Raw genomic sequence first — 21,544 nt, 5'->3', positions numbered from 1 at the left:
GCATTGGGGCGCAGGTCAGACTAGTTACGCCACTGTGATGGACAGCCCAGTGGGTTATGTGTTACACCCTGTTTTGCTGAGTGGCACAGAAAAGACAATTAAACTTATACCTATGTATGTTTTATTTTTTATTGGAAGTAATTTTTAGTGTTGTTAATGTTAAATAAATAAATGATTTTTATAAGTAGTAGCTAAACATGTTTATGTCACATATTTGTGACACTTGGGTTATGTTTAAATTTTTATTACTATAAACCAGTGTCACATATGTGTGACATTATACAAAACAATTTTTTTTATAGTCCTTGTTCAATCATAATAATCCTCCCCAAAAATGGTGGATTTGGCATGTTTCTTTCATGTATAACCAAAATCAGTTTGACTGGACAGACCTAAAAATAGGTTGGTCGCGAATGTGTTAGGTAGTTGATTTTCTAATTTTGCGTTTTTTGAGACGATTTCCGGATTGGAAGTCAAAACTAACAAAAATGTAATTATCATTACAACCCATTCCATCAAAAAAAATTTTGTCAACATAAAAATGTTAAATAATCAATAAAATGATCATAATCAAGTTTAATATTTAAAAAAAATGGCCCGATTTTCATTGAAAAGTCCCGGATTTTAGGTAGTTTTTTCAGCCTTGTCCCGAATTTGAGTTGGTCACAATACATTAATCGTACCCTAACTACCACAACTTTGTAGCTTAGTTCTTTTCTGCAACTTTCTCCTCCCTGAAGTATTAGGATAGCAGAAACGGGGAGAGATGGTTCCAGTTTGCTTTCGGTCTGACGCCGCAGTTGTACGTATTCTGTCGCTTGGTTCTTTTCTGCAAATTTCTAGTCGCTAGAGTATTAGGATAACAGAAATGGGAAAAGATAGTTCAGTTTGCTTTCGGTCTTTAGCGGCAGAGAAGTTAGAATATCATTTTGACGGTCCTAGAATAGGTCCTAGAACGATCTTCATACGTTTCTACTATCCTCATACGAAAGCTGGCAGATATGAAACTCTTGATTGTGATTATTTTATTCTTGATTCTACGAAACACGGATCCGTGTCTATAATCAATGATTCTACTTACTGCTTTTTAAATTATGTATGATTTTTGAAGTTTGTGGTCACATACAGGGCCGGATTTAAGGGGTGGCAGGCTGGGCAGCTGCCCGGGGCCCCCACATTCCGGGGGCCAATGGCGGATCCAGGACCGATTTTCGGGAGGGGCCATGAACTTTTTTTGGGAGGAGGTACCGTGGGTCTTTGTTTGTCTCCCCAAAAAGAAAAACGCAAGAGAACTCGCCGATTACCGCACCATCAGCTTGATGTCCCATGTGCTAAAGTTGCTACTGAAAGTCATTTATAACCGAATATATCATAAACTGGACATGGACATAGATATTATACACAATTTGGGTTTAGCAAAGGTCTAGGAACGCGTAAAGCTCTTTTCTCACTTAATATCCTAATACAAAGGTGCCTAGACATCAATCAAGATATATATGTCTGTTTTATTCACTATAATAAAGCTTTCGATAAAGTACGACATGAACAATTAATGAATGTCCTGAAATTAAAGAAAATAGACTACAATGACCTCAGGATCATATCTAATTTATACTATAAGCAGCGAGCAAAAGTACGTGTTAACGAACAGTTGTCAGAGGAAATTGAAATTAGACATGGGGTGAGACAGGGATGCGTATTGTCGCCAGTTCTCTTTAATTTCTACTCGGAAGAGATCCTTAAACAAGCTCTTGAGGGTGAAACAGATGGAATAAAGGTGAACGGAGTTCCCATTAACAACATTAGATTATGCGGATGACACTGTCGTCTTTGCCGAAAATATTGACGATCTTCAGAGACTAGTTAACAGAATAGCGACATATAGCCAAGAATACGGTCTAACAATGAACATCAAGAACACAAAATTTATGAGAATATCTAAAACTCAAAGAAATAACGAGAATCTCCTCATAAACGAAACCAACGTCGAACGAGTAGACCAATATGCATACCTTGGAACAATGATCAATTCCACAAATGATTACTTCCAGGAGATTAAAATTAGAATAGAAAAGGCTAGAGCGAATTTTAACAAAATGAAAAAAGTACTCAGCACAAGAGATCTAAAGTTAGAGCTATAAGAGTAAGGTTGGCTAGGTGCTACGTTTTCTCGACTCTGTTTTACGGAATGGAAGCTTGGACCTTGAATGCGGCATCAATGAAAAAACTGGAATCATTCAAGATGTGGGTAAATAGAAGAATTCTAAAAATATCATGGACAGAACACGTCACAAACAAAGAGGTTCTTAGAAAGATGAATAAAGAAATGGAAGTCTTAAATACAATCAAAACCAGAAAATTGGAATATCTCAGACATATTACACGTGGAAAGAGATACAACTTGCTCCAACTCATTATGCAGGGAAAGATTCAAGGAAAAAGAAGCATAGGAAGAGGCAGAATATCGTGGCTGCGCAACCTGACAGAATGGTACGGATGTACATCAAACGAACTTTTCAGAGCAGCCGGCCCAAAAGTCCGAATAGCTATGATGATTGCCGACCTCCGTCGTGGAGATGGCACTTGAAGACGAAGAAGACCGGGGCTCTGGGGGTAATTTTTAAAAATTAGGGTTACAATGGTGAGTTTTAAGGCACTTTTCACACACTTTTAATTGCCATAAAGTCATTCAAAACTTATCGTTATTAAAGTATTATTAAAGTCAGTACCGATTCCTACACATTTCTTCAGATCCAAGTGCAGTTCTTTTAACAAGTTTAATACTATTTTTTCCAATGCTTCTCCTGTCAGACCTTGTTCTTCCCCTCTTTCTTGATTTTCACTAATTATTTTTATATTCTCATAAGCGTCAATGAACTTGACCAATCTTCACGAATGTTGTTATTGTGTATGTATCTCAAATTTAGAGAAAGCTGTTTCACGTGAGATACGTCGGTCGTTTCGTCAAAAATATGACAGAGTAATAATTTGCACTTTGAACCTGATTCATTATTTGTTCAATTATTTCTTCACTACAACATGTCTTATCAATCGATTTTGACTGGTGCTACTAATGTATGTTGCTCGGGAAGATGTGTGGATAGGTGTTGTTTAAGAGTCGCTCCTGATACGATTTTAAACCTTCAAAATTTCTCTCATTGCTAGATCCAGCATCTTCGTCCAGAAGCAGAAGGCAGGAATATTTTGTCGACCTAAGAACACTATCGACTCTACTATTGGTCGTAGTGTTTCTCTATTTTCTTGTATCTGTTTAGATTCTGAGAGTCTATCTGGTTAATGACTGACTTTTGCGGGTTGAGATAACTTTGTAGAAAATGTAGCTTAACCTGAAGGCACTCATTGTGGTCTGATTGATGTTTTTTCATGGGATTCTATCGCTCCGTCGTTGCCCATTACTTTGGCGAAAGATATGAAAGGTTTCGTGACAAGGCTTTGGGCTGTCATCCCCTTTATTATGACCATATTTTTCACTATAAAAATAAAACGCAATGCTTGCAAAACAATTCTTTTTGAATGTGCGAAAGTACCAATTAACTCCTTTGTTCTAAGTGCTGGTGGCACAAGTAACGCTTCATTTCTTTTTTGTTCTTTATGTGTACAGAATATAGAAATTGATACGAATTTGATGGCTGCCAAGGTCGTTCTAACCATTGGCACTTTGTAAAATTATCAACATTTTGATTTACACAACATCCTATGTCATTCTTGAAGCTTCCTGTACTACTTTTGTTCAATTCTAGTCCAGAAGATATATTTATCCCCTGTTTTGTACATACATATTATGTGTTTGAAACTGAAAACATTTGAACTGCAATTATTTAAATTTATATTTTTTTATTCTCGGAGGGGGCCATGGCCCCCATGGCCCCCTCCCTGGATCCGCCCTTGCCGGGGGCCCCCACAAAGCCTCAAACGTAAAAAATATCAGCAAATTAGTCCACTCTCTAAATTTAGTTGCAGCTGAGTGTTGTTCTGCTGCTACAGCATTATCATAATTAGATTTTCCGTAAGGTTGGTAGTTTACGAGATATAGCGCGAAACCCCTTTGCACCCCATTTCCAAGATGGTTGCCGGGGGACAAGGGTGGCGACCCCAAAAACTTAAACTTAAGCTTCTACTGATCCCCCTACACATTAAAGAAATAAAATTGACTCTTCTAACAAATGCAAGGTACGGCTTAAAAAATGTAACATTTTAATGGAGTAGAAATAAAAATTATTCTTTCTTGTATTAAATAAAAATTGTCACTCATCACTTGGTTCTTTTCTGCAACTTTCTTCTCACTTCAGTATTAGGATAACAGAAATGGAAGAGATGGTTCGATTTGCTGTCGGTCTTTAGCGGCAGTTATTGTAGTTGACGGACCTAAACTAGGACGATCTTCATACGTTTCTGCTGTCCTGGTACTAGAGCTGGCAGATATGAAATTCTTGTTTGTATACTGATCATACATGTCATTACATAGGTGTATAATGATGCATGCCTGCCACGATACAAAGCCTGCTTGAAATCTATGAACAGCGCATAAAGGGGCGTTTTGTACTCGCTGAAGTATTAGGATAACAGAAATGGCAAGAAATGGTTCGGTTTGCTTTCGGTTGGACGCTGCCGCTGCAGTTCCACCCTGCAGTTATAGGCATTATACCCCCACCCACTGCCCACAACATGGTGGCTTTATTTATTCATATTCAAAATGTGTAAGAAAATTTAAACGTGTTTTATATAAAAATATTAGGTAGTATAATAATATTGCTCTTGTATGATAATAACGTGGTAACTGTATTTTTATAACATGTTGTATTACAATAATTGGATAAATTAAATTCAATTTTATTATTCAACATTGTTGCCAAGCATCCGTTAGTTACATCTGACTGCTAGACATGAATAATAATATTAACCAATTAATCTTTATTATTTTTAACCAACTAATTCTAAAGGCCGCGTCTCACCATCAAATAATTTGATCAAACAGTTTGAGCAAACTTGACGTACTTGAGGAAGTACGTCAAAGTGACGTCACAATTGCAGTTTTTTTGAAATTATAAAAATCTGTGCTCTCACTATCAGTCTAGATTGATCAAATTTTTTGTATTGAGTTGTCTAACTTGTTTGTACTTTATTTAAAATTAAAATTTTTCATTATTATCCACAATGAACACTCAGGATGTGACGTCACTGACTGTCACTTTCTTGTCACTTTCAGTTTGCTCCACAAACCATACATACTCATAGACGTTTCACGTAAATTGTCAAGGTCAAGACAGCAAATTAGTTACCATTCCAATCCAGAGATGTCGCTGTCAGTTAATTCTCTCGTCATATTTAACAACTGACAGTTGACAATTAAATTAATTTGTTTTTTGGAACTTTTAAGTTAATTTTAACTCATAGAATAATTATTGAATAAAACATTAAATTGTCTTTCTGTTGTTTTAATTTCCTGCGAAATTTCATCAAAAATCCCGCAAAATTTATAAATTAAAAATTTCCACCTAACTAAAATTTGTCAATTTAGTTCCCATTCCAATCAAGAGATGGCGTTAATTCGATCCGAAAGATTAACATGGTCGTGAAACGTCTAGAGTACGTATGGTTTGTGGTTTGCTCAAACCAGTTTGATCAAATTATTTGATGGTGGGACGAGGCCTTAAGCATTAAAAATTATATAAATGGGCAAAAATATACAAGTAGTATTTATTATACCAAATGTTTATCACTTCTGAATCTAATTAAATCTTAGATTAGAATATAAAATAAACTTTATTTATATTCTAAGAATTAAATCTTTAATACAAGTTTCGTTTACAAACTTCAATTAGTTTGAGAGATCGGCAACACTGTAGCGAGATAGTGAATCCTCCTTGGTCTACCGGCCTGTTACAGTTTCCTTCTGTGCCAGGTTCGCACCTTTGACATAGGTCACCTAGATGTCACAAAAACAGACTAAGTCTTAGATGAATAACAAAATATAATTTGATTTAAACTTCATTTGACAGTAAATTTAATTATAAACTAAATAAGACTGCTAAAAATAAAATTTGAGTATAATTTCAAATTAGTTTATAATAAAAAACTGACGTTAATAATTGACTGTCAATATGCTTTTAGCTACAAATTTGGGCCTTTGATGACAGGTGGTGATAGTAGTTAGAAGTAAGAGTTAGGAGCTCCTAATACAATGGACATCCTAAGGCTACGGGCGAGAAATTGACGCTAACAGTAGCCGTAAAACGAACTTAAGGTTCCACGGAACGGAATAGGTATAGCCGAACTGAACCGACTACGCACAAGTCCTGTATTCGGTACAGTTCGGCTATTCCTATTCCGTTCCGCGGAACCTTAAGTTCGTTTTACGGCTACTGCTAGCGTCAATTTCTCGCCCGTGGAGCCGTAGCCTAAGTCTTGAAGTCACAAAATTGGGAGGAGCTTATATTTGGCTCCAAACCAAGGTTCATAAATAGACAGGTTGCATGGTAACTTTCCACCAATCAGCGTCGAGAATCTAATGGCGGGAGTGACGTCACCAAGAATGCTGCATTAAAATTCATTCACTTCACTCATTGAAATGAACTCGGAAAGTAGGAATGTATTGAAAATGTGTATATTTAAAAAAATACGTTTGGATTTTTAATGACTATTTATTTCATATACCTATTCTTTAAAAAATGTGGTAGATACCTGTAGAGTTACAAAAATCATGGAATATAATTGCAATTAAATATATGCAGTAGAATAGCATTACTACTTAATTAAAGCAGAAGAAGATTCTTTCTTGTGTATATATGGGACTAAGGCCCGGTACTTTATGCAACTTTAACAGCCGGTTAACTAACCGACTGTTTATCGGGACCTCTTTAGGGTCTCTTGCGTTGTAATAAATGCAATTATAATTATTATTATACTTACAGTCGGAAAAATAAAAGAATACCCATGAACAAACATATAAAACACGCTGTATTTTCCTGTCACCGTGTCATAAAGAAAATTGCCCAGCGCAAGTACATGTAATAATAATTATTACATGTACTTGCGCTGGTCAATTTTTTGTATGACTCCGTGACAGGAAAATACAGCGTGTTTTATATGTTCTTTCATGGGTATTCTTTCATTTTTCCTACTGTAGTTATAATTATAATAATACTTGTAATAGCATTTATTACAACGCAAGAGGTCCCGATAAACAGCCGGTTAGTTAACCGGCTGTTTAAAGCTGCATAAAGTACCGGGCCTAAATCATTCAAATATCCTAGGTATATTAATAATGGGTTGAATACAATTTACTTTTTTAAATGATTTTGAGTAGGTATATAATAATTTTGAATTGGGGATAATGCATGTAGTACATTATTATAAATTCCTCCTAAGATGTAAACCATGGTGAAAAAGAGATTCAACTAAAGATTTATGTATCAAAATTAGTACCTAGTTTTTCCCTTAAGTTTAACATAAGAGCATCTGATTACGTTAGGTACTGGATTATAATATCTAAAACTATTAAAACATTATGATTCCATTCAATAGGTACCTGTGAAGTTTTACATTAACAGTAAATTATAAAAAAATACAATTTCAGTGCAATAAAGGGAATTTTCCCCATTTTATATATTCATTTAGTTTATTCAAACGATCTTCAGATGGCTGCAATATCTATTGGTTATAATTTTATATGAAACAACTACATAATAGATCTATTATCTATAGACTTAATTAGATATATTGTTCAATAACTCTAAGCAAATTGTAACCTACACAGATGATGTAAACTTGATGTAAAGAACCGCAAGAGACATTACAGAACTGTAATGTCTCTATACAAGAATGTCCTTTACTATACAATAGATACAGCAGAAAGAAAATCCAGTAAGTAAGTAGGTAGGTACTTAATACAACCACATTAAAATGTATCTTAACACTTGTAAAAGAGTTTTGGGTTTAAGTTATTATACTTACTAAAAACACTTAATGATATCTATAGATACATTATATCTCAAGATATAAACACAAATTAAAACACTAACGATATTTAATAACAAAATATAGCCTCCAAACCACGTATCCTATTATGTTTACAAACAATTCGTAAAATTGATCGTCTGGGTGACGTCACGATGACAATATTTCATTTGTCAATGTCAAAGTTACCATACAACCTATGGTATAGGGACCTTGGCTCCAAACAATTTTGTTTATAATGTTAAACACTCATAAGTAATTTTTAATTTATTGTTTACGTGGTTTGTGTGACAAAATAAGACTTTTCATTTAGGTATTTAGTTAAAGAAACGTGCCAATTAAGAGATTTTTATTCGTTTTTGCCCAGGTGAGTTAATTTAATGCAATGATTAGAACGTAAACAGTTTTGAGGTTATGTTTATTTTCAATCACTAAGGAATAAAAACCACCTGAGCAAAAACGAATAAAAATCTCTTAATTAACACGTTTCTTTAACGAAATACCTAAATGAAGTCTTATTTTGCCACACAAAGCTCATAAATGAAAAATTCCTTATGACAATTTAACGTTACAAACAAAATCGTTTGGAGCCAATATAAGTAAGCCTCTCCCAATTTTGTGACATTTGTGAGGTCAGACTTAGGCTGTCCATTAATTTAATACAGTAGTACCTCGATATAGGTACGAGCGCCCTAATATACGAGTGTTTTGAGATACGAGCCGCCGAGCGAGCGATGTTTTGCTTTGAGATGAGAGCAAAATTTGAGATACGAGGAACCGCTTTTTATTAAAATTCATGCCTCTTTCTTTTTGACTACCTACTTACTTCTAACTTGAAGGAGTTGATAAAGGGTATAATGCCAGCTAAGGGCGTTACAATAATTTCCAAGTTCCGGACCTCTCTCCATGAAAAGGTGGATAAACTACTGATGGTGTAGGTGAAGGAAGCAGCTTCAAGGAGGAACGTTAACACAAAGCATCATATGTGAGAAGGCATGAGCGATTTATGAAAGGGAGGAAGTGAGGAAGAAACAAACCTCTTTGGTCAGTTTTTTTAAACGAGCTGGAGATGAAAATGAACAGTGTGACGAAAAAAGCGAAGACCACTGACGAAAATTAAGCGCTTCACATTTTTCTTATTTAAAAACACTTAGCAAAAACAACTAAGGTGGGACTGGGACTGGAACGGATTAATGATATTTCAGTTAATTTCAATGGGGAAAATTGCTTTGACATAGAGCAATTTGACATAAGAGCAAGGTTACGGAACGAATTACCCTCGTACGTCGAGGTACCACTGTATTTATATAAAGTAGGAATAAACAATTAGGTTAAAATCATATCATAGTTACTACAAAATACTAATATTTTTGTCTAAAACACTTCCAGTTTTAAATATGCTTGAAAATGTTGATAAATATTTACAATTTTGTCAAGCCACCATTTTGTGGGCGTGTACAAATTATATCAGGAGAGACTATGGAGTGACCGGAGAGAGACTCACGGTTTTGGGAGACTGGCATTGCAGAGGGAGATAGACTACGACAATCTTTATGCGTTTCTGCTCTCCTGATACTAAGGCTGCAGATATGAAATTCTTGTTTGTGCTGAGGATATTTTTTAAGTTGCTACGATTTTTGAAGGCCATACAAGTTTTTATTTATTTTGGTTTATTTATTTAATCGACGTGGATTTGTTATTTAAAAAAAAAATAATGTCAGAACATCAGAAGTTCTGTTTTTGATTTGTTAGAAAAAAAATAGTGGAGTAAAAATTTTTTTTATAAAATATACTTAGATTTAGATAGGTAGGTAGGTATGTGTTTTAGAGCTTACTAATACGATTCATCAAGGGAAGAGCAATTGAGGCCTGGGAGTTACAGTTGACCAAAAATGAAAAAATAAAATTTTAAAAATACTTATCTAACATTTTTAATGTTTTTAAAATTTGGCAATAATAGGTACAACAGAAAATCATCCTAGTCCATGAAAAAATAATGAAAAAAAAATTTTTTAGAAAATACGATTTTCCGAGCTTAAATGATTCATCATTAAGATAAAAATAATTACAGGGGGTCTGTTTCGCATAAGTTTCTTCCTTACCTAGTACTAGTAGATATTATTACTTACCTACATACCTACCTACGTAGGTACTACTACGTACTAAGTCATGTTATTTTCAGTTCCTATGTAGATAAAGTACCTATCTTAAGTAGGTATATGTATGTAAACAAAACAAAGAATTGTCAAATAAAGATTCAATCAAATTTTATTTTGCAGAATGACCCTATCTAAAACAATTTTTTTAGATAAATTTTGAACAAACATAAAAATATCGTTTCTACATACATCATTATAAAACAATGTACTTCGTCGCTTGGTTCTTTTCTGCAATTTTCTAGTTGCTTCAGTATTAGGATAACAGAAATAGGAAAGGAAGACAGAGTTCCTATTGCTTGGATGAAGTCTGAGGTGGCTTGGACACGCCCACAGAATGGCAAGCTTTTATTGGTCATAAGAATAGGACTGAATCCTCTTCCGTCTACAAATACTTGTTACTGTTACAGTTTCCTTTTGTGCCTCGTTGGCATCTTTTACATAAGTCATAATTGGATTTAAATATCATATGTGAGCAAATTTAACTAATATATAAACTATATTATATACTATTTATAAACTATGGACTTTTAAAAATAAAACCTATCGTTTGAGATTAATTTATAAATTCAGCTAAAAGCTGAGGTTAATTGACTGTCAATAGATATACTTCCAGCAAAAACTTTGAACCTTTGATGACAGGTGGCGATGGTAGTTAGGTAATACAATTAATTTAATATTTAAATAAAGTACAAATAAACATTTTAAAATGTATTAATATTAGGTTGAAATTATATTATAGTTACTACAAAATATGTACTACTATTTTTATATAAATCACTTTCAGTTTTAAATATTCTTGAAAATGTTAATATGTATTTCCAATTTTGTAAAGACCATTTTGTTGGCGTGTAAATACTCGTGTACAAAAATTATACATATACCTCGTCCAATTTACTTACCGTTGCACGTCATCCGCGCCTGTGACACGATACCAACACGAAATATCTAGGCGGTAGGTGTGTTCCCCTTTAGAATCATTTTGATTCTAAAAAAGAACACACCCACCGCTTAAATATTTCGTGTTGGTATCGTGTCACAGGCTATGGCGCAGATGACGTGAAACGGTAAGTAAATTGGACGAGGTATAGGTAATTTGGCATAGCTGGTCGACGTAGACTACGATGATCTTTAGGCGTTTCTGCTCTTCTGATACTAAAACTGGCAGATATGAAATTTGTTGTTTGTGTTCTAGATAATTATGCCGATTTATTACGTACGATGATATGCTTTCTAGATATGCTTATTACGATTTTTGAAGATGAATTATGTACTGTTATATTCCTAATTGATATAAGAAATATTAAGTTTATAATTGTAAATTAAAGTCAAATTAAAATAAAGGTTTTCATTTTTCTCGACCACGGGCATGTAAATTTGGAACACCCTGTATAAAACAAATTATGTATAAATAGCTTTTAAGAGAGTGATTCGGAGAAGTGTTTACGAACCGCGGAAACAATACGACTCAAATAAACAATTAGAGTGATGTGTATAAAGGCCGCGTCCCACCATCAAATAATTTGATCAAACTGGTTTGAGCAAACTGAAAGTGACAGTTAGTGACGTCACAGCCTGAGATTTCATTGTAGATAATAATGAAAAATTTTAATTTTAAATAAAGTACAAACGAGTTAGACAACTCAATACAAAAAATTTGATCAAACTAGACTGATAGTGAGAGCACAGATTTTTAGAATTTCAAAAAAACTGCAATTGTGACGTCACTTTGACGTACTTCCGCAGTTTGCTCAAACTGTTTGATCAAATTATTTGATGGTGAGACGCGGCCTTAAAGAAAGTGTTCGCGGAAGGATTTGTCATTAATCACCGCTTAAATTTGTAAATGATGTATTAATGTAGAAAGTAAAATTGAAGTGGGGAATATTATTTTTTCTTGAAATCCATTAAGATATTTAGAAAAAGGAAAGTTGTGTTGATAAATACGAATAATAGAAAGTTGCTTGGGATTTGTTGATTTTTGAATGCTGGAAGGGGTAATTTGGAAGTAGGAGAATGGACGAGAGATGTGTGGCAGAATGTTTTTGGCGATCGAAAGGCGAAGGCCAGTTTTCGAGAGGTGTGTACAAAAAAGTAAAACGCCGGTATAGTTAGTTTGTTTTTTGTGAAAATTAAAAAGTAAGATATCGTGGAACGAGTGTTAGGCCGAGTCGAGATAGTATATAACTCCTTGAGTCTAGAGTATCCCGGTTTTGTTGAAGTGTTTGAAAAAGGTAGAACACGGCATCAGGAGAAGGCAGGAACGAGAGCTGTACGAGGCGTAGTTTTCAGAAAGGAGCAGAGGCTTTATTGGCAAGCTGGTACGAGTCGTTTGATCGCAACCCAAGATAGGAGGAAACGTGTTTTGTGTGAAGACATTGTCAAATCATCAGTAAAGGTCAGTCTATTTTGTTATGACATGAATGTATGGTTTATGTATTAAATACCACATTGAAAATTGAGGCACACAATCATTATTAAAAATTTTTCATCAAACCTAAATCAATTTATCACTGATAAATCATATCTAATAGTTCATTTTAAATAAAATAACTTTGGAGACAAAAAGAAATAAGATTCCCATGTTTGTAAATGTTATATTAAACAAAGATAGAATGATAAGATATAAGAAATATTAAGCATTGAATGCCATTTAGATAAAATAAACGATTTTATAATTTCTAATTGAAATTCATATGTGTGTATTATTTTACTCTCTTTTATCTATCCCGATTAGGAATCCACTGAGAAATATTTTGAAGCCACGAAAGTAAGTAATTGATATTATAATTTAGCCCTGAGATTGACACTATATTGGTATTTGATCTGTTTGATTAATGAGATAATCATTAATTAATTAATTAAAATAAATTACATCTGAGAACAGCATCAGATTTCAAAAATAAGAACACAACAGTACATACTAGCATTGTTTATCTATACAATGATACTAGGTAGGTTTTTTAACTATTTCTTCAGAAATATCTTGCATTCTGACTTTTTTTGACAGTGTTTTACCTACATAGAAAAACTTTGTTTACGTTAATAACAAATTGCTAACCAACATCACTTTCCTAGCAATGGTACCTTCTAAATACCCGCTGCGATACAACAACTCTAACTGATGCAATGAACCGGTATGACATAAAGTTTTGTATGCACCACGTGCATTATTAGATGTTTATACCCTCGGCCGACGCGACATATAAACTCTCGGGCCAGAGGCCCTCGAGTTTATAAGCTTGTTGCCCTTAGGCTTAGGGTATAAACATATATTGCCCTTGATACATAAATAACTTATTCTTCCTTATTTCTTTACATTGTAAGTCATTTTATTTTCAGTTATTGTAAGTATGTAGATGTAGGTACCTAACCTAAACAAAAGAAAGATTTGTCTAATAATTAAGATTCAATCACATTTTATTTTGCAGAATGATCTACCCAAAACAATTTTTTAGATAGTACATACAAACAATACAAACAGGTCAGAGTATGTTCTCAAGAGTATGAGCATAAGCATAACGTATAAGCGTTGATTCAGGTATTGAGGGTATAAGTAGTTAATGGAGTTAATGCTCCATTTCACATGGATAAAAATATTTTGATGTGATGATTTTCTACTCACCCTACTAATACTTAAGAGTAGATACTACCACGTACCACGTGGAGTATGTACTCCAAAATTTGGAGTAGAATTCTCATTTTTCTTCATAGGAGCCAATCTGTCCCTTGGTTCTTTTCTGCAACTTTCTAGTCGCTTCAGTATTAGGATAGCAGAAATGGGAAAATATGGTTTGCTTTGCTTTTGGTCCGACGCGCCAGTTAGATAGGACGATCTTCATACGTTTCTGCTACCCTGACACTAAAGGTGGCAGAGAAATACTTACTTCTCATTAATTTTGTGTCAGAAAGTACAATTGTTGCGAGTTAATTTAAATATTACATACTTTTTAATTTACATAATTTTTCTTTTTTTTTTCTCATCAGAGAGACGGACCGCAGACGTTCGGATACAATTAGCGTCTCTTTGCAAAGTAACAAGACACTTACTCAACACACACACACTACACATGACACTAGGTACCTAACTGCAAAAATTCACCGTATCTACCATGCCAATGGCCATTAGTTGTCGAGGAATTAGCTACATATTAAAAAAATATTTCTTTTTTTACTATCGTTAATTTTATTTACATAACGCTTTTATTAAAAGAAAAATATTTATCTATAAAGGTTTTGTGACAATGTATAGGTACATACATTTTCGAAAGTTTCTTGTAAGTAACATTTTAATTTTAATTTGTATTTAACATTTTCAACATGCTCTTGTATATAATTTTGAAAATACCTTTTAAATATATCATTAATTTTATCTGAAACTCCCTTTACAAGTTACACCTAAATTTCACACTATCGGGTGTATCATTATTAAATCTTTAGCCCTAAAAATAGAAAATAAATTTTCTATACACTCTTCGGTTAGCCTTCTTGTAAAAAAGAAATTGCAGCTAAACACCCTCTCATCGGGGTGAATGGGGGCAAAGTATACACTTTTAGTTAATTTTTTTGCCATCCTACATTCGTCATTCGTGAAATATACTATCCTCCTCCTCTTAAGTTCCTTCTCTATTGAGGTTGATGATCAATATGGCAAAGTACCCCGCACAAACCTTATGGAAATTATGTCCCAGTGGATTTCGTTCAGACTTTGGGAAAATACTCTTTGAAGCATCCTGATAAAAAGGATTTTCAAGATATAGAGGCACAAACTCGGAAAATTGTAAGATTTACTGGGTATTCCAATTCCCTGAATTACTGGTTATTTGGCAACATGTAGAAGTTTGGATCAAGGAAAAGTACTAGTAGTCTAGGATTTTTTCCTGGCTATCCAATGGTGACCTTTACTTTGACCTTGACCTTCAACGGACGTCATCTTCTAGAGTTTCGAGAGTTTCGGCATTACATTGATATAAACAGATTACTCATGGGTTTTGTGATCTCTAAACACGAATATGCCGTCAGAATTGACCTCCGGAGGACGTGGTGGCCAGGGCCACTGCAAGGGACGTCATCTTCTACAGTTTCGATGGTTTTCGGCATTTAATTGATGCAAATGAATTTCTGGAGGGTTTTTTGAGGTCGCTAAACACGAATATGCCACCAGAACCGACTCCCGGAGCACCTGGTTTCGCACTGGAGCACCTCCCTGGAAAGGCGCTCCTGGAGTTTCGAGGGTCTTTGGTACTACATTAATGCAAACGGATTAGTTATAGGTTTTTGGGGTAGCTGAACACGAATACGTGATTAGTACAGACAGAGGAGCACCTGGTGCCTAAGACAGGCTATCTTATGGAGTTTCGGAGGAATGAAATGGATTACTCTTAGGTTTTTAACTCAAGAAGATAACTTGTTTTAGGCACCAGGTGCTTCTGTGTGTGTGCTGATCACGTAGGTATTCGTGTTCAGCAACCCCAAAAACCTATAACTAATCCGTTTGCATTAATGTAGTACCAAAGACCCTCGAAACTCCAGGAGCGCCTTTCATTGTCCTTGGAAACCAGGTGCTCCGGGAGTCGGTTCTGGTGGCATATTCGTGTTTAGCGACCTCAGAAAACCCTCCAGTAATTGATTTGCATCAATTAAATGCCGAAAACCATCGAAATTCTAGAAGATGACGTCCCTTGCAGTGTCCCTGGTCACGCGACGTCCTTCCGAGGTCAATTCTGATGGCATATTCGTGTTTAGCGATCCCAAAAACCCATGAGTAATCTGTTTATATCAATTTAATGCCGAAAACCCTCGAAACTCTAGAAGATTAAGTCCGTTGAAGGTCAAGGTATAGGTCGAAATTGGATAGCCAGGAAAAAAATCCTAGACTACTAGTACTTTTCCTTGATCCAAACTTCTACATGTTGCCAGATAACCGGTAACTCAGGGAATTGGAATACCCAGTCAATCTTATAATTTTCCGAGTTTGTGCCTCTATATCTTGAAAATCCTTCATACGATTGAGTTGTGCCCATGAGAACTCTTTATCAGGATGCTTCAAAGAGTATTTTCCCAAAGTATGAACGAAATCCACTGGGACCTAATTTCCATAAGTTTGTGCGGGGTACTGTCTCTGTTCTGGGCTTGATGTTGATGAATTAAGTTATTTCCTGTTGTGTGGGTCCAATCTCTCTGATGTTTCGTAGCTAAGACTTTTCTTTCTTTCTATACCCATTTATACCTTCGATCTTGCCTTCTAATATTAGTCCAGCTTATTCTTAACATTCGGCGGTACATCCACATTTCGAATGAATTCAATTTGTTGACGTTTAATGTTTTTTTTTTAATTTGTTTTAATGTCCAGGTCTCACAGCCATATAGTAATAGAGACCACACATAATACTTTAGTGTTCACTGTAGAGAGAGGTGTGTTTAGTAGTAAAATATTACTATCATCATCATCAATCAGCCCTTTGCATCCACTGCTGAATATAGGCCTCCCCTATTTCCGTCCACTATCTTCCGTCCTGGGCGCTTTGAATCCGATTTGTGGTCATTATTTTTATATTGTCCGCCCATCGCATGGGTAGTCTTCCTCTACTTCTTTTGTCGGCTCTTGGTTTCCACTCGAGCAACCGCTTTGTCCATCTCCCGTCTGTCAGACGGGCCACATGACCGCAGCGGCGGCTCGTGGCCTAAAAAAGTGGTGAAGATGAGGAAAGTCTGCCGGACCCAAAAGAAATTTTGGTATACTTATACCTATGACGCGCCCAAATCTCATTAAAATTCTTTAAAAAATGTTTAGAGTTTAGGGCCCTAACAACTTAAAAACTTTTTATGGCACTTATATTAGAGTCGCGGATGAAGAGATACTTAAGCAAAAAAGCAGTAGGTATGTATTAGCATTGTATTAGATAGATTAATAAAACTGACTTAATTTATTTTTATAAATCAAGTCGAGTCTTCGATCGTTTATGGAAGCAACAGTGGCGGCTTGTCCTATGAGGCAGGTGAGGCAGTGCCTCACCGGTATATCAATCGATTATTTACTTTATTTCGTTGTTTTATAATCAGTTATTTAAATATAATTTAGCTTTTTGAAATTTCCTAAATACCTTTATTTTTATGAAAAAAATTAAAATCGTACGGTCCTGACTCTTTATCTTCTTAAGTAGATACCCGTCTTCCACGTGCCATTCCAACTTTCTCAAATCATTACCGTAGAAGCATGCCTCAGACCATCTGCAACAGTATGGGACAACGCCAACAGTAAAACCGGCAAAATTTGAAAAATGTGCCACCGATTCCAGGAACAAAATCCATCCTACCTTGAGGCATGCCGCGGGCTCCGCGCAACGGAATAGGAATAGCCGAACGGCCTCAGGCTCCGCGGAACGGAATGGGAATAGCCGAACGGCCTCAGGCTCCGCGGAACGGAATGGGAATAGCCGAACTGAAATGACTAAATAGTTCAAGCACAAGTCTATTGCAGATCATAGCTTTCTATGTACACGCGGTACCTATATACGAATGAATTATTATATTTTAGAAGTTTATGGATATGCAATTAAAACAGTGTTCATTTTAAATCATTATTCATCATCACCTAAAATATTGTTCTGAAGCTATTTGTTTGTGGCATTTATGTAATTTATTATTCTAAATGAGAAATAAGATTATACAATTTAACTTAAAAAATTATTTTATTAACGTTTCCACTTCCACCCACATCGAACGTTTACATACAAAAGTAGTTTTTCTATGGATGCTATACAATGTGCAACTTCTCTCACTATTACTTACATACATTCAAAACGAACAATTTCTCAGACTGTGAGATAAGTCGGCCATTGCAGTGAGGAATATTTTTCTCACGGGTTTCATACGTAGAATCGCGGTTTCCAGGGTAACATGCACAATACAAACACAAATATGTTTGTCAAATAAAATGTGTCAAATCAAAACTTACCAGGAATTACCTTTCAAAATTGTTCAAATATAACTGGTAACTATAATTTTAAATCAATAAAAGTATATAAATATTAAGAATATTAAATACTTACATATGTGTATAATATGTATTTTATTTCAATTTTGGCATATAATCTACATCAAAGCACCTAAATTATTTAATTTTGAAGTTTTAACTCTTGACAAAAACGCATCCATAGAAAAAGTACAGTGTACAACACGTGAGAAAACGACATATTTCTGCCTCGCTTGATTTGCGGCACTTGCCTCGTACCTCGGCTCGTGGCAACAAACTTCTGCGCTCGTGAGAAATATGTCTTTCTTCTCTCTTGTTGTACAATATATATTATTTTAAGTGTTTCAAAAATGTTGTATTTTGTGTTTGTGTTTTTTTTTTGTAAAATATATAACTACATAATAAATTATTTTTCTTTATTTATTTGTTACATTTACATAAAAAAAGTGGTTTTTAAGTGTTTCAAAAATGTTGTATGATGTGGTTGTGTTTTTTTTGTAAATTTTTTTGAACATACTTATTCAAATCAGAGTGAGCAAAAGATTTAAGCGAATAATATTGCAACATGATTCCCACAGCCTTAGCTCATTCCCCATATCTTCCACGATTTTTGAAAAAACGCACACTCTTGTTATGTAGAATTTGAAGTTTTCAATATGAAATTGGAATTCAAAATAACTCTCTGCACTGAGGCTGAAAGCATTTGAGTCGATCGCATTCACTGGAAAAGTTTTAGAGAACTAATCGACAGCAAATGTTTCTTGAGGATTTTTTGTACGGAATTCTTTGTGGGGATATTTTGATTAAAAAATATTTGTAGATTATTTGTCCGGGATTTTGTGTGTGGATTTTTTGTCCGGGGATTATTTGTCTGGGTATTTCTTGTCCAGGGATAATTTGTGAGGATTTTTTGTCCGGGATTATTGGTCCTAGCGTTATGACGCCACAAAATCTACCTTCTGGCCATTAAAGAGAAGCTAACCATATTAGTAAAATCCCTCAGGTGTAGTGTGCCTCACCACCTTATACTATCACGAGCCGCCCCTGGGAAGCAAATCTATCAATGATATCCTCGTAGAAAGGATGTCAAACTAAAAGTTTTTAGCCTTTTTAAGCACGAAAAACTTCTTTCTACAAATACGCGTATTCGATGGAATTGTCAGAATTAAACAAAACAAATTATAGTCTTCTGTAACAATGGCTTTAATTGGTTGTAATTTTATAACCAATTCTTGCAAATTACCATTTTTTAAATTTCCGTCAGCATAAAAAAGGCAGAGCTCTCTTTTAAGTCTTCGAATTTTAGTAAATTTTTTGCCAAAAACTCGAAATAAATTTTGAAAAGCGTCGGAAGGAATGATCAGACTGTATGACCCGAACTTTGTTGTATCTGCTAAGCTTATGAATTTTAATTCATCACAATCCTGAAAATCTACATCCATTTCCATTAAAATATGATCATATTAAATAAAAAAATTAATGCTCTGTATTGGGTAGAATTTGCATTCGTGCTAATACCATCATCACACCTAGATCTTTTCAAAGTATTAATTACGGTCATTGTGCTTGCTTTGTCAAAAATAGAATTAAAAAAATTATTCGCTTCTTTTATAATGTATTCATTGACGAGTCCTTCTTATCTAGTTTAAACAAAAATGAATATCTAAGTAGGGACGTTTTTTTTTGAAGAACGTCGTGTAAAATATCTGTTATAATATGAAAAATGTTGCTAAAAATGTAAACTCAAAATCATTTAAATCTCCTAAAAAGCCTGTAGCCAGCTGAATTCATTTGCGGTCTTCCATCTTCCGAAAAAAAAACGAATACTGCCCATCATAGCACGCATCCAAATATCCAAAACCTTTACTAATAGGACGGTGAATACGGCGGATTTATTTTTAAATGCATCTGCACTTGCTAATCTGGGTACTACCAGTGCCGATATGATGACGTCACGTTGCCATGATCACCGTTGATGCTTGTGCAGCTGAGAAACGAAATTTCATCATCGTCTTCACTTTGCTTGAGTCATAGAAGTCAAATGACACAGGTCAGGACCTGACCGTCAAGGGCCTACAGCTTTAATTTTTGGATTACGTATTGAAATTCTTTTTTAATTTTTGGATTAATTAAAAAAGAGTAGGTTTATAATTAATTTCAGTATTTATTAATAATAATGCTACTTATATTTTTTTGTCTCAATTTAATTATTATATTTTTGGTGAAGCTCGCCTTCACCTACTTCACCTGGCCGGCCGCCTCTCCATGACCGGGCCAGTTCCATTTAAGTTTAGCCGCCTGACATACAACATCTGTGACTCCTGTTCTCAATCGTAGTTCTTCGTTATATGATCTCGCAATGACACACCAATCATCGACCTCTCCATTGTACCTTGAGCAATTCTTAGATTCTTAACAGATGCGGTTGTTAATGTTTCAGCACCATACATCATAACCGTCAAAACGCATTAGTTAAAGACTTTCCGTTTCAAGCAGATTGGACCATCACTTTTGAATACATCTTCGCGTTTACCATGTCTCTCGTGATTCGTATTTCATGACCAAGACACGTGTACTTTTCCGCAAACTCTATTTCGCAGTCGTTAATGACAATGATTTCACTGGGGACCAGGTTTAGATGTTATTGTTTAACCATAACCCAACCTGAGAGCACACTTCTTGACGGTCTTGCAACATTATTCTAATATCCTTTAAATTGTCTGAAAGTATAACGACATCGTCTGCGAACCGTAAGTTTGTTAGATTTTATCCATCTATATTCTCTAATCAAACATTTTAAAGGCGTATTCCAGAACGGTGATAAACAGCTTAGGCGACATAGTATAGCCCTGCCTTACTCTTCTGCAAATTCTTAATGGGATTGGTATTCTCGTGCAGCTTCACTACCATTGTGGAGTTTTTATAGACGTTGTATATTAGCTTACTTACTTACTTTACTCCTCTTGATTCCATTTGGAACATAGGGCCTCTACACTCCCCCTCCATTCATCCCTGTTTCTGGCCAGGGATTTCACCTCTTTCCATGTTAACCCGTTGTTTTCTAGCTCTCTGGTAATATTTCTTTTCCAGGATATCATTGGTCTGCCTTGTTTTCTTTTTCCAGTTGTTTGGTAATATCATCATCATTTTTCCTTAATGTGTGGCCAATACACTTCCATTTGTGTTTATTTATCGTTTTGCCTATCGGCTCTTGATTAATTTTTCTCCAAAGTTCCTCGTTACTTATCCGATTTGGCCAATATATTTGCAATATTCGTCTAAGGCATCTATTTACAAATGTTTGAACCTTTTGTATAATATTTTTCTCTATTTTCCAAGTTTCTGCTGCATATAGCAAAATGCTCTTTACATTTGTATTAAATATCCTGATTTTGGTTTTGACTGTTAATTTATTGGACTCCCATGTTTTCTTCAG

This window comes from Diabrotica virgifera, chromosome 7 (assembly GCF_917563875.1).
Source record: "Diabrotica virgifera virgifera chromosome 7, PGI_DIABVI_V3a".
NCBI lineage: Eukaryota > Metazoa > Arthropoda > Insecta > Coleoptera > Chrysomelidae > Diabrotica > Diabrotica virgifera.
Note: the sequence above shows the minus strand (reverse complement) of the source record.